Raw genomic sequence first — 15,891 nt, 5'->3', positions numbered from 1 at the left:
GCAACAAACATCCTTAGTAAGAAAATTATGCTGTTTAAAAATAATAGGAAAGGCTGACGTGAGGCAGGACCATGGGAGGGACTAATGTGAGGATGGGTAGGGGAGAGATGGCTCTGAGGGGGCAATTGGGGTGGGCATGCACATACTATAAACAGTTTTATAAACAGAACTACGTACCTATCTTGATTTTTGAATGACCGCTTTGAGTTTTCAAATGGGCTGTTCCAGTTTTGACACTCTGAAGGATCCAGTGTGAGAGGTTCGTCCTCCGTTAAGACACCCCATTGACCTACATCATTGAGTTTCGTGAATTTTGTTGTTTCACCTGTGGATGTCAGCTCTGCAACGTTCACATTTGCATCACTTCATGTTTTCCTCAGCTGAGATTCCAGACTCTGTTGTCTCAGTAGCAGAGGCACTAAGCTGTGGCTGTTTTGGACTTTGCTGATCATCTTGGGCTTGTGGATCCTTATCTGTTTCTGGAGTAAAGTAACTGTCAACTTTTGGTAATTTTTTGAGTTGCTGTTCAAGCTGGTGCTTTTTCTTTTCTGGTATCCGCTGTTAAGTGTTCTCTTCATTGTAAACATTCTGAAATTTTGTGAGGCCCCTGCAGATAGTGAGGCCCTAAGCTGTAGCTTGTTTAGTTGATGCTTAAATCTGGCACTGGGTGCATTCCATCATTCTGTTGGATTATGGATATTTGCACTAGTTGTCGTGTTGCTAAACTTTCTGTCCTGTTTGAAATTGCAAAACACTGCCTGAGATTCATGGGCTCATTTGTCTGAGATGAGCACTTCAAGTATGCCAGGGCAAGCAAAAAAGTTGATTTCAAATGATTCATTACAGCCATGCTCTTACTACCCTTTTTCAGCAGCACGTTCTAAAAAAAAATACTTTTGAGTAATGTAACCTACTGCTAGTAGATGTTCAGTCATCAAATGTGTTCAGGTCCACACCAATTTTCTGCCAGGGCCAAGCTGGAATACTGTGTGGAGTGAAGTAGTTATTTTTGTTGCAATTTTGCTGTACTTTTAACACACTGCACACATTCACCATTTCCACAATTTGTGCTCCCATTCCAGGCCAGTACATTACATCTCGAGCGCTTTTCTTGCATGTTTCTGTGCTGAACTGACTTTTCATGAATGTGTTGCAAAATTTCTTTCCTCAGCCAAGCATGAATTATTATCTTTTCTCTCTTGAAAAGCAGTCCCTCTGCTCCGTGAAGTTCCTCACAAAAGTTCCAGTACCCTGTACAGCAGAAGGGTTCCTGCTCTGATGTGAGCCAGCCATTTTTTCACAATTTGCTGCAGTTCGTTCAGGGTGGCATCATTCTTGGTTACCTCCCTGATCTCACCCAGTTTGGTTACAGCCACGGGTAAGTTCTTTGTCAGTGTGTGAAACTGCGCTTCTGTTTCTTTCTCCTCTTCCGTGATGGGTAAGGATGCATGTGACAGTGTCTGTGATGTACATTTCTTTGCCCAGCTTGTATTCACTAACTCTGACCTAGTATTTCTGTAGACAGAGTAGTAATCTTTGAATTCTTGCTGGTGCACAGTTCAGGGGAATCCCAAAGGCTTTTGATCAGACTGTACCTCCAGCCTTTCCCATACTGTCATTGAGATATGCGGCAAGGAAAGGTGCATGCCGACCAAGTTTCCTAAACTGAACTAGTCCCATTTGACCCATATCTCTCTAAACCTTTCCCATCCATGTGCCTGACCCAATGTCTTTTAAATGTTGTACTTGCTTCTACCATCTCCTCTGCTAGCTCATTCCATATATACATCACCCTCTGTGAAAAAGTTGCCTCTTAAGTCTCTTTTAAATCTTCCCCTCGCGCCTTAAGCGTATACCTTTTGTGTTTAGACACCCTTACCCTGGGGAAAAGACTTAGATTATTCATCTTATCTATGCCCTCATGATTTTATGAACTACTAAGGTCACCCCTCATCTTCCGATGCTCCAGGGAAAAAGTCTATCCAGCCTCTCCTAATAATTCAAACATTCCAACCTCAAACATATTTGTAGATCTTTTTTATGCCCTTCCTAATTTAACAACATCCTTCCTATTAGCAGACCAGAAGTGTATGTAGTACTCCAAATGTGGTCTTAACAATGTCTTGTACAGTTGTAATATAACATTCCAACTCCTGTACTCAGTACTCTGACCAATGAAGGCAGTGTGCCAAACGCCTTGTTCACCACCCTGTCTATCTGTGATGCTACTTTCAAGGAACTATGTACCTGCACCCTTGATCTCTGTTTTACAACACCTACCCAGGGTCCTACCATTTACTGTGCGAACCCTTTGTTGATCGTCTTACCAAAACGCAACACTTTGCGTTTATCCTAATTAAACTCCATCTGCTGTTCCTCAGACCACTATCCCAGTTGATCAAGATTCCGTTGTAGTTTAAATGATCTTCTGTGTACCCTACACCACCACTTTTGGTGTCATCTGCAGACTTGCTAACCATGCCTCCTTTGTTTTCATCCAAGTCGTTTATATAAATGACCAGCAACAGTGGACTCAGCACTGATCCCTGCAGCACACCACTGGACACCAGGCTTCTAGTATAAAAAGCAGTCCTCTACCACCACCCTCCATCTCCTACTGGCAAGCCAATTTTTTATCCAGTTGGCTGGTTCTTCCTGGATCCTGTGTGAGCTAACCTTACTGATCAGGCTACCTTGTCGAAAGCCTTTCTGAAGTCTATGTATCCATGTCCACCGCACTGCCCTCACCTATTTATTTGGTCATCCTTTCAAAAAACTCTTCTTCAAATTTGAAAGACATGATTTCCCATGCACAAAGCCATGCTGACTATCCTAATCAGTCCTGGCCTTTCCAATTGAATGTAGATCCTGTCTCTCAGAATTCCCTCCACCACCTTATCCACCAATGATGTTAGGCTCATTAGTCTTTAGTTCCCTGGCTTTTCCCTGCTGCCTTTCTTAACACAACCCTCCCTCCAGTCTTCTGGCACCTTGTGGCTATCAATGATACAAGTATCTCTACTTGTGCCCCACAATTTCTACTCTAGCTTCCCACAGATGTCCTGGAACACACTTGATCTGATCCCGGGTATTTATCTATCTTTGTCTTTTACGACTTCAGCATATCCTGTTCTGTAATGTGGACAATTTTCAAGTCAACACTATTTACTTCCTAAGCTTCCATGCCTTTCTCTGTAGTAAATACTAATGAGAAATATTCGTTTACAATCTCACCCATCTCCTGTGGCTCCATAGTCAGAGGTTTACAGCATGGAAACAGGCCCTTCAGCCCAACTTGTCCATTCCGCTCTTTTTATTTTTAAAAACCCAATTGCCTGCATTTGGCCCATACCATTGTATCCATGTAACTATCTAAATGCTTTTTAAAAAGCAAAATTGTACCCGCCTCTACTACTACTTCTGGCAGCTTGTTCCAGACACTCACTGTCCTCTGTGAAAAAATTGCCCTTCTGGACACTTCTGTATCTTTTCCCTCTCACCTTAAATCTATGCCCTCTAGTTTTAGACTCCCCTACCTTTGGGAAAAGATACTGACTATCTAGCTGATCTGTGCCCATCGTTATTTTATAGATCTCTATAAGATCACCCCTCAGCCTCCTGTGCTCCAGAGGAAAAAGTCCCGGTCTATCCCGCTTCTCCTTATACTCAATCCATCAAGTCCCAGTAGTGTCCTAGTAAATTTTTTCTGTACTCTTTCTAGTTTAATAATATCCTTTTCTGTAATAGGGTGACCAGAATTGCACACAGTATTCCAAGTGTGGCCATACCAATGTCTTTGTTGAAGTTGTACAAGACATTCCAACTCCTGTATTCAGTGTTCTGACAGATGAAATCAAGTGTGCCAAATGCCTTTTTCACCACTCTATCCACCTGTGACTCCACTTTCAAGAAGCTATGAACACGTATCCCTAGATCTTTGTTCTGTAACTCTCTCCAACGCCTTACCATTAACTGAGTAAGTCCTGCCCTGGTTCAATCTACCAAAATGCATCACCTTGCATTTGTCTAACTTAAACTCCATCAGTCATTCGTCAGCTCACTGGCCCAGTTGATCAAGATCCTATTGCAATTGGAAATAACTTTTTTCACTGTCCACTATGCCACTAATCTTAGTGTCATCGGCAAACTTATTAACCGTGCCTCCTATATTCTCATCCAAATCATTAATATAAATGACCAGTAACAATGGACCCAGCGCTGATCCCTGAGACACACTGCTGGTCACAGGCCTCCAGTTTGAAAAACAACTCTCTACAACCAGAAGCCACTTTTGTATCCATTTAGATACCTCACCCTGAATCCCGTGAGATTTAACCTTGCGCAACAACCTACCATACGGTACCTTGTCAAAGGCCTTGCTGAAGTCCATGTACACAACATCAAATGCACTACCCTCATCTACCTTCTTGGTTACCCCTTCAAAAAAAACTCAATCAAATTTGTGAGACATGAATTTCCACTCACAGTCATGCTGACTATCTTACTAAATTCCATGTACTTATCTAAAAGTCTGATAAAAGACCCTATCGAATCCACCTCCACCACCGTTGCCAGCAGCCCACTCCACGCACCCACCGCTCTTAGTTAAAAGACTTACCCCTGACATCTCCTCTGTACCTACTCCCCAGCACCTTAAACCTGTGTCCTCTTGTGGCAACCATTTCAGCCCTGGGAAAAAGCCTCCAACTCTCCACTCAATCAGTACCTCCCAATGTCTTATACACCTCTATCAGGTCACACCTCATCCTTCGTCTCTCCAAGGAGAAAAGGCCGAGCTCCCTCAGCCTATCCTGATAAGGCATGCTCCCCAATCCAGGCAACACCCTTGTAAATCTTCTCTGCACTCTTTCTATGGCTTCCACATCCTTCCTGTAATGAGGCGACCAGAACTGAGCACAGTACTTTGTGGGGTCTGACCAGGGTCCTATACAGCTGAACGTTATCCCTCGACTCCTAAACTCAATTCTTCGATTGAGTACACCATACACCTTCTTAACCACAGCTTCCAACCTGCGCAGCTGCTTTGAGCATCCTATGAACCCAGACCCCAAGACCCTTCTGATCTTCCAAACTGCCAAGAGTCCTACCATTATTATATTCTGCCATCCTATTTGACTTCACATTTATCTGGGTTGAACTCCATCTGCCACTTCTGCCCAGTCTTGCATCCTATCAGTGTCTTGTTGCAACTTCTAACACCCCTCCACACTATCCACAACATCTCCAACCTTTGTCATCAGCAAACTTGCCAACCCATCCCTCCGCTTCCTCATCCAGGTCATTTATAAAATTCACAGAGTAAGGATGCCAGAACAGATCCCTGAGGCACTTCACTGGTGACCAACCTCCATGCAGAGTATGACCCATATATAACCACTCTTTGCCTTTTGTGGGCAAGCCAGTTCTGGATCCACAAAGCAGTGTCCACTTGGATCCCATGCCCCCTCACTTTCTCAATAAGCCTTGCATGGGGCACCTTATCGAATGCCTTGCTGAAGTCCATATATACATCTACTGCTCTTTTTTCATCAATGTCTTCAAGTCACATCTTCAAAAAACTCAAATCAGGCTCGTAAGGCATGATCTGTCTTTGACAAAGCCACGCTGACTATTCTTAATCATATTATACCTCTCCAAATGTTCATAAAGCCTGTCTCTCAGGATCTTCCCCATCAACTTACCAACCACTGAGGTTAGACTCACTGGTCTATTTTAACACACTCAGTGAGTGCCTTATTCGAGTCTTTACATCGCTTGTTGATGTTTTTGTCTACCTCTAGTGGAACCACAGTCAAGGCCCCGCTGATCTAAATTTGAGGAACATAAGTTGAGGTCTCAGCTAAAGATGGTAAAGCTAGTTATCTATAAGTCATCCCAGATCTTAATGGGCCAGGTTGTCGGTACCCATTGCATGACACACTCCACAATAAAGGGGGTGGAAATTTAGGGAATTATATATACACCAGATTAAGGGGGATCCAATTAAGGGACAATTTATTGTTGCCAATCAGCCTAAAAAGCACGTTTTTGGGCTATGGGAGGAAACCAGAGTACCCAGAGAAAACCCACACTAACGGGAGAATGTGCAAACTCCCACAGGCATTGACCCAAGCCGGGGATCTGACCTGGGTCCCCGTAACTATACAGCAAACGGTGATAGTCACTGAGCTGATGTGTTGCCCGTCAATCGGTCCAGAGTTAGCGAACACTAATGGATGTGAAGCACTGGGCAACTCTCGAAGCAACGTCCAAGAGTGGCCCAAGCACGACCCACCGCCTGCGCGCACCTTGTTGGCCAAGGAAGACCGAAGCACCTGTGGATGAAATAGGTGACATCAATAAACATACAACAAGCTATACAGACCATAATGGAGTTCGCCATGTAAGTTCATATGGCTTCCTGGCAAGCTGTGAGCCCTACGGTCTGACAAGTGACAAGCTTGCCTTGCAGTATTAGTAGTCTCTCAAGTGTCGTTGACAATCCCCAATAGCTCCAACATAAGTGACAAGGTGAGCCTTGAAATTTGTTGGGTGAATGATTGGAATCTGTTAATTCCCAGGAACATCATGAGGCTGTTGTTCTTCTCCAGCCTTTTGCCCCTGGCGCTGATGACAAATCCAAAGAAACAGGGTTCCAGGCAACCAGTCAATTTCAGGTCCGAAATGTTGGTATTACTTGCACTTTTCCTCCCACGCCTTTTCCAGACTGCCACAATTGTCTTCAAAACGTATTGTCATATCCACCACTGCAACACGTTGATCTTTCTCCCTCTTGAAGACGATGTCTAGCTTCCAGTGGGTACCATCGTTAGCAATAAGTCGTAATTCGAGGTAAGATGTCCAGCCGTATTTTCCAACATAATTGCGCAGCTGTTCAAAGATCATACTGTGGCGCTCAATCCTGCAGTTCTTGACAAATGGGCAGAAGCAGAAATATGACCAAGAGTCTCTGTACTTGCTTCGCATCTTTGGCATGTTTTTGTGGCAAAGGGCTTCCCTCTTGACAGGGTTACCCTCGTGGGATATAGATTGCATCTAATGAAACGATGAGATTTAAGCTGGTATGCAGCCTTCATCCAACTGTTTGATATTTTGTCATCTTTGTAATAATGTACTCCAACACCATGACAAGTTAGCCTCCTCCATTTGCAGAATTCCCATTCACTCCACCTCGCATATTTGTTTAGTGGCTTCTTGGGATCTGCCTCCACACCAAGCAATGGTATTGCGGCCCTGATCATATTCATTGACTCCACCTTCTCATTGTTGCTCTCTTCGGGAGTTGGCATGAAGTCCTCAGTTTCCCTCAATGCATTGAGAGATCTCAGTTCTTTGATGTTTTCGCCAATGTTCTGCTCAAAGAACTGGAAGCACAAATGACTCAGTCCTTGGAAGCAGACAATGATGCCCATTTTTGAATTACAGCAGATGGGATTTGGATTTCGAGCTTGGGAATACCCAATCCTCCATTATGAACACGTGAATAGAGGGTGCCATTGGTTGTGTGGGGTGGAAGATGCAGGAATCGTTTAATGGCATTGCGGATGAGCTGGTCTCGTTTGACAACCGTACTCTGAGACGTTTCAGGTAGAATCAGGTGGAAATAGAGTCTCAGGATGACATAGACTGTCAGTATCTCCACGTGTTGTCTTGGCTGGAGAACCGCTGCCTGTAAGCTGGAAAGCCAGGTTTTCAGTCTCTTCTCCCACGCCCCTTCTGCATCTGCCCAAGGATCTATCTGGGCTCCCAGGTATTTCTCAGTCTCCCCTGGGGGGGTGTATGCAATCTCCTCCCCCCGAATCTGCCAGTTCTTACATTGAACAGGAAGGTCTTCCTCTTACACGTAAAGTGGAAGCCTTTAGTCTTGTTGGTGTTAATAGACAAGCCTGGCGAATCGCAAAAAGACTGCAGAATCTTCAGGTTTCGGGCCATCCCGACGTAAGAATCACTAAGGATCGCGATGTCATCCGCAAATGCAAGAGCTGAGCGGTTTATTCTTGCCCTGTCTAGCATCATGCTGACACCAGATTTAGCCTCTTCGAGACTGCAGATCAGTAGATCCATAGCTGTGATGAATAGTATTGGTGAGAGTGGGTCTCCTTGTTTGACACACCTCTCAGTGCTTATTAGGGCAGTCTTAGACTTATTGCCTTCGATCACCATGGTGTTACCAGTGTAGAGGTCCTGAATAAGCTCTACAAAGGCTTTTGGGAGTTTTACTCGCTGTAGTGATTTAATTAACAATTTGTGGCCAACGGAGTTGAACGCTTTTGCCAAATCAACAAAGACAATAGCAAGGTCCTTATGATTTTTCTTTGCTCCCTTTATGATATTTTGCAACACGGTGATGTTTTCGTTGCATCTGGGAGTAGCTGCTAAAAACCCTTTGTGGCGCGGGTTTATATGGACCGTCTCATTCAGTCTCTTCACCATGATTTTAGCAAAAAGGCGCAGCAGCATTGGACCAATTGTGATTGGACACCGATGGATTCTACTCCCTTTCTTGAATAAAGGAACAACATCTGCAATCCTCCGGAACCCCTCCCGTCTCCATTGATGATGCAAAGATCATCGCCAGAGGTTCAGCAATCTCCTCCCTTGCCTCCCACAGTAGCCTGGAGTACATCCCATCCGGTCCCAGCGACTTATCTAACTTGATGCTTTTCAAAAGCTCCAGCACATCCTCTTTCTTAATGTCTACATGCTCAAGCTTTTCACTCCACTGCAAGTCTACACTACAACCACCAAGATCCTTTTCCATAGTGAATACTGAAGTAAAGTATTCATTAAGTAACTCTGCTATTTCTTCCGGTTCCATATAAACTTTCCCACTGTCACACTTCATAGGTCCTATTCTTTCATGTCTTATTCTCTGGCACTTCACATACTTGTAGAATGCCTTGGGGTTTTCCTTTAATCCTGCCTTCCAAGGCCTTCTCATGACCTCTTCTGGCTCTCCTAATTTCCTTCTTAAGATCCTTCCTATTAGCCATATACTCTTCTAGATCTCTAACATTACCTAGCTCTCTGAACCTTTTGTAAGCTTTTCTTCTTGACTAGATTTATTACAGACTTTGTACACCACAGTTCCTATAATCTACCATAACTTCCCTATCTCATTTGAATGTTGCTATGCAGAACTCCAGACAAATATTCCCTGAAAATTTGCCACATTTCTAATGTACATTTCCCTGAGAGAACCTTTTCCCAATTTAAGCCTCCAATTTCCTGCCTCAGCCTCATAATTCCCCTTACTCCAATTAAACACTTTTCTAACTTGTCTGATCCTATCTCTCTCCAATGCTATTATAAAGTAGAATTGTGATCATTATCTCCAAAATGCTCTCCCACTGTGAGATCTGACACCTGACCAAGTTCATTTCCCAATACCAAATCAAGTACAGCCTCTCCTCTTGTAAACACATCCACATACTGTGTCAAGAAACCCTCCTGAACACACCTAAAACTCCTCCCCATCTAAACCTCTTACCCATGGGAGATTCCAATCAATATTTGAGAAATTAAAATCTCCCATCATGACAACTCTTATTATTACACCTTTCCAGGATCTGATTCCCAATCTGCTTCTCAACATCCCTGTTACTATTGGGCGGCCTATAGAAAACACCCAGTAAAGTTACTGACTCCTTCCTGTTCCTAACCTCCACCCACAGAGAGTCTGTAGACAATTCCTCCATGGTGTCCATCTTTTCTGCAGCCTTGACACTATGTCTGATCAACAGCGCCACTCCCCCACCTCTTTTGCCTCCCTGTCCCTTCTGAAATATCTAAAACCCAGCACTTGAAGTAACTTGAAGTCCTGTCCCTGGGTCACCCAAATCTTTGTAATGGCCACCACATCACATTTCCAAGTAGTGATCCATGCTCTAAGCTCATCCACTTCGTTCACAATGCTCCTTGTGTTAAAATAGACACATCTCAAACCTTTGGTCTGAGCGCACCCCCTTCTCCATCACCTTCCTGTCCTCCCTCTCTCACTGTGGACAAGCTTTCTCTATTTGTGAGCTAATCTCTCTCTCCCAGTCACTTCAATTTGATTCCTACCACACCTCTCCCCCCCGACCCCACAGCTTTCTGGTTTAAACTCTCCCCCGTAGCCTTAGCAAACCTCCCTGCCAGGATATTTGTTCCCCCTGGGATTCAAGTGCAACACGTCCTTTTTGTGCAGCTCACACTTGCACCAAAAGAGAAGCCTGAATCCCTGCCCTTGCTCCAATCCCTCAGCCACACATTTATCCTCCACCTCATTCCATTCCTACTCTGTCTCGTGGCACAGGCAGCAATCCCGAGATCACTACTTTTTGCGGTCCTTCTTCTCAACTCCCTTCCTAACTCCCTATATTCTCCTTTCAGGACCTCTTCCCTTTTCCCACCTATGTCATTGGTACCAATATGTACCATGACCTCTGGCTCTTCTCCCTCCCACTTCAGGATATCTTGGACGCGATCAGAAACATCCCGGATCCTGGCACCAGGGAGGCAAACTACCATCCGAGTTTCCTGACTGCGTCTGCAGAATCGCCTGTCTGACTCCCTCATTATGGAATCCCCTATCATGACTACCTTCCTCCTCCTTTCCCTACCCTTCTGAGCCACAGGGCCAGATTCTGTGCCAGAGGCATGGCCACTCTTGTGCGCACCCCCCCCACCCCACCCCAAACAGGACTCAAACAGAAGTACTTATTGTTAAGGGGTACAGCCACTGGGGCACTCTCTAGTACCCGACCTTTCCCCTTCCCCTTCCTATCCTAACCGTAATCTACTTGTCTGCCTCCCAAGGTGCTGGTGTGACCACCTGCCTGTAACTCCTCTCTATCACCTCCTCACTCTCTCCCTGACCGGACGAAGGTCATCAAGCTGCAGCTCCACTTCCTTAATGCAGTCCCTTATGAGCCGCAACTGGACGCACCTAGTGCAGATATGGACGTCTGGGAGGCTAGGAGACTCCAGGACCTCCCACATCCGACACCGAGAACAACAAACTGGCCTGACACACATTCACCCTTCAAATAACACAGGAAAAACTAAGAACTAAACATAAGAAATAGGAGCAGGAGTAGGCCATCCAGCCCTTCGAGCCTGCCCCGCCATTCAATAAGATCATGGCTGATGTGTCGCTGCTCAGTTCCACTTTCCCGCCCTCTCCCCATAACCCTTAATCCCCTCTCCTATCAAAAACCCATCAACCCGCGTCTTAAAAATATTTAGCGAGGCAGCCTCCACCACTTCAACAGGTAGAGAATTCCAGAGATTCACCACCCTTTGAGTGAAGAAGTTCCTCCTCAACTCCGTTCTAAACCGCCCCCCTTTTATCTTGAGGCTGTGCCCCCTAGTCCTACTGTCTTTTTTGAGCGGGAAGAGTCTTTCCACCTCTATCCTATCCATCCCATTCATCATCTTATACGTCTCAAAGAGATCTCCCCTCATTCTTCTAAACTCTAACGAGTACAAGCCCAGTTTATTCAGCCTCTCCTCATAGCTCAACCCCCTCAACTCCGGTATCAGCCTAGTAAACTTCCTCTGCACTCCCTCCAAGGCCAAAATATCTTTGCGCAGGTGCGGCGCCCAAAACTGCACACAGTACTCCAGCTGCGGCCTCACCAATGCCCTATACAGCTGCAGCAAGACCTCCCTACTTTTATATTCAATCCCCCTCGCTATGAAGGCCAGCATCCCATTCGCCTTCCTGACCACCTGCTGCACCTGCAAGCTGGGTTTTTGCGACTCATGCACAAGGACCCCGAGGTCCCTCTGCACCGTCGCCTGCTGCAGTTTTTCGCCCCGTAAGTAATAGTCCTTCCTACCATTCTTCCTACCAAAGTGGACCACCTCACACTTGCCAACATTAAATTCCATTTGCCATTTCCTGGCCCATTCGCCCAGCCTATCTAGATCCTTCTGTAGACTCTCCACACCCTCCGCACAATTTGCCGTTCCCCCAATCTTGGTGTCATCAGCAAACTTCGACACTCTACACTCGGTTCCCTCCTCCAGATCATCTATATAAATGGTAAAAAGCTGAGGCCCCAGCACCGACCCCTGGGGCACTCCACTAGTCACCATCCGCCAATCCGAATAGCACCCGTTGACCCCCACTACCTGCTTCCTATTTGACAACCAATCCTCTGTCCCCGCTAACACCCTACCCCCAACTCCATGTCCCTCGACCTTCTGCAATAACCTCTTGTGAGGCACTTTGTCAAACGCCTTCTGAAAATCTAGAAAGACCACATCCACCGGCTCTCCTCTATCCACCGCCCTAGACACATCCTCATAGAACTCCAGTAAATTTGTCAGACACGACTTCCCTTTAATGAAACCGTGCTGCGTCTGCTCTATCAAGCAATTCCCTTCAAGATGCCTCGCAATTTCCTCCTTAATGACAGATTCTAACATTTTACCTACCACAGACGTTAAACTAACCGGCCTATAATTCCCCGCCTTTTGCCTGGCACCCTTCTTAAACAACGGTGTAACATTAGCTGTTTTCCAATCATCCGGCACTTCCCCGGAATCCAGCGACGTTTGGAAAATAACCACCAAGGCATCCACTATCACCTCCGCCATTTCTTTCAGAACCCTCGGATGCATTCCATCCGGTCCTGGGGACTTGTCCACAATCAGCCCCTCCAGTCTGTCAAGCACCGCCTCTCTAGTAACAGTAATGTCATTAAGACCCTCCAGTCCTACTACCTTTCCATCGCTAACACCCGGCAAATTATTCACGTCCTCCTCCGTGAAGACAGAAACAAAAAAGTTATTCAATACCTTAGCCATATCTCCATCCCCTACCACTAGGTCCCCTTTCTCATCCTCTAAAGGACCAACATTCACCCTAGCCAGCCTCTTCCTTTTTATATATTTATAAAAACTCTTGCTATCCTTTTTTATATTAAGCGCTAGCCCAGCTTCATAGTTTCTCCTACCCTTCTTTATCAACTTCTTTGTCAATCTTTGTTGATATTTAAACCTCTCCCAATCCTCTTCTCGCCCACTACTCTTAGCTACTCTAAATTCCTCCGCCTTTAATTTAACACTTTCCTTCACCTCCTTCGTTATCCACGGCTTATTACCTCTCCTCCTACTATCCTTTTTGACCATCGGAATAAATTTCCGCTGAGCACCAAGAAAGATCTCCTTAAAGATCCTCCACTGCTCCTCAACAGACCCTCCCTCCAATGCGCTCCCCCAGTCCACATTCGCCAATACTTCTCTCATCCTACCGTACTCCCCTCTATTCAAACAAAGGACGCGTGTCCGGGAACCCACTTTCTCCTCCTCCATCTGCACCAGAAACTCCACCATACAATGATCACTCTCCCCAAGAGGATCCTTCACCACAAGGTCCCTAATTCTACCCGCCTCATTATATAGCACCAGATCCAAGATAGCTCGCTCCCTTGTCGGCTCCAACACACACTGTTTGAGGAAACTATCCCGGCAGCATTCCAAGAACTCTTCCTCGAGCCCCCCGCGTCCAACATGGGTCAACCAATCAATATGCAGATTGAAATCCCCCATAACTACGGCCGTCCCATTCCTGCACGCTGCACTTATTTGCGCGTTAACAGCCCGCCCCACCTCCAGATCATTACTCGGGGGCCTATAGACGACACCCACCAGCGTCTTCCTCCCTTTGCTGTTCCTAATCTCCACCCACAACGATTCCACCCTCTGCTCCTTGGCTCCAATATCATCCCTTGCTACCACTGTGATGCTATCCTTAATCAGCAGAGCTACGCCCCCCCCTTTTCCCTCCTGCCTATCCTTCCTAAACACTTGATAGCCCTGTACATTCAGCTCCCAGTCCCTGTCACCCTGCAGCCACGTCTCTGTAATGGCCACCAGATCATATCCATTTGTGTCGATCTGCGCCACCAGCTCATCCACTTTATTCCGAATGCTTCGTGCATTCAGATAAAGTGCTTTCATCCCAGCCTTCACCTGGACCCTATTTGCCGCAACGCCACCAACTATACTCATGCCCCCTACTCCCTCTATTATTGGGACATCCTCGGCCTCTTCCCTTACCTGTACCCTCTCCTTAACTTTAGACCTCGTAACATCACCTACCCTCGCACCCTCCCCGCCCCTGATTAGTTTAAAGCCCTGTCTACAGTCCTCTTTACTCGATTCGCCAGCACTCTGGTCCCAGCACGGTTCAGACCAACCCCATCCTGCCCGAACAGGTCCCACCTACCCCAATACTGGTGCCAATGCCCCATAAATTCAAACCCATTCCTTCCACACCAATCCCTGAGCCACCCATTCACTTCCTTAATCCTGTCAACCCTACGCCCGTCTGCACACGGTTCAGGCAGTAGCCCAGAGATGACCACCTTGTCGGTTCTACTTTTTAATTCCATTCCCAGCTTTTCATACTCCCTCCCCAGATCCTCAGTCTGCATTTTACTTACGTCGCTGGCACCCACATGTACCACAACGACCGGATTCTCACCCTCCCACTCCAGGTTCCTCTGCAGCCCAGCTGCGACATCCCGTACCCGAGCACCAGGCAAACACACCCTTCTGTGCACTTTGTCATTGTGACAAAGGACAGTGTCAATACCCTTCACCCCACTATCCCCAATCACTACTACGTTCCTTTTCCCCTTCTCTTTGCCTATGTCCTGCTGCAGCACTGTACCGTGTGCAGTTTGCTCACTAACCTCACCTGCCTCGTTCTCATCCAGCCTGGAAGCAAGAACCTCAAACCTGTTATGCAGATTAAGAGGCTGAGGCCTCCGCTCCTCACCCCTCTTCCTCCTCCCAGCAGCCCCCCCTTGTCCCTGACCCTTAGAGTTAGCCAGTCTAGGAGGGGTGGATGTCACTTGCACCCCATTGACAATGGCACCCTCTCTCCCCCTGATGAGCCTCAGTGTCTGTAGCTCAGAGGCCAGCTCATTTACCCTGAGCTGGAGCTCCTCCAGCAACCTGCACTTACTGCAGACATGGTCACTGGGATGGACCCTGGGGTCCACCAGTTCCCACATCATACAGAAACCACACATCACATGCCCCTCCATTATTCACTGTAGTAGTTTTGAAAAAATTTTTTTTTTTTTGTTTTTCAAACAAACTCACCTGGCCTTTTTTCCTTCCAGCCCTTTTTGATACTAAGCCCTAGTAGCTCACTCTGCTTCCCACTCACTCCACTGCCCGCTGTCTACACCAGGCCTCCTTTTAAACCTGGCGCTGATTTAAAGCTGATGGCCCACAACTGCCTGCTAACCACTCCCTCAGAATTCTTAAAGCAGTAAATACGATAAATAAATGCTTTAAACAGTTCTACAAAGAACAAAGTGCTTTAAGCTTATTTTAAACAGGTTTTTAACAGGTAAAATCTTAGCTCTCTCTCTCTGCTCCTTCACTCATCTGCTCCAGCAAACAATGGAAGGCTTCACCATGTGGTCAGTTGATATTTAAAGCTGATGGCCCACAACTGCCTGCTAACCACGCCCTCAGAATTCTTAAAGCAGTAAATACGATAAATAAATGCTTTAAACAGTTCTACAAAGAACAAAGTGCTTTAAACTTATTTTAAACAGGTTTTTAACAGGTAAAATATACAGTATACAAAATAACAGGTAAACATACCCTGCCTCACTCGTTTCCGTCTAAACCTGTTGACCCAGAGCCCTTCAGCTTTCACACTGCTACCTTCTCACTCTGCTGGCCACTAATGATGCTGCCTGTTGGATAGTGAGGCCTGCAATTTAAACCTCACATGCACTACTGGCTGACTTCAGGCACCTGCGCAGTCTTAAAAAAAAACTCCACAAAAAAGAAAGGTAAAAAACTACAATAAATCTCTTACCCTCAGCACTCCTGCCACGAATCACTCCCTCT

The sequence above is a fragment of the Carcharhinus amblyrhynchos genome, unplaced genomic scaffold, assembly GCF_965287045.1.
Source record: "Carcharhinus amblyrhynchos unplaced genomic scaffold, sCarAmb.v2.hapA scaffold_53, whole genome shotgun sequence".
NCBI lineage: Eukaryota > Metazoa > Chordata > Chondrichthyes > Carcharhiniformes > Carcharhinidae > Carcharhinus > Carcharhinus amblyrhynchos.
Note: the sequence above shows the minus strand (reverse complement) of the source record.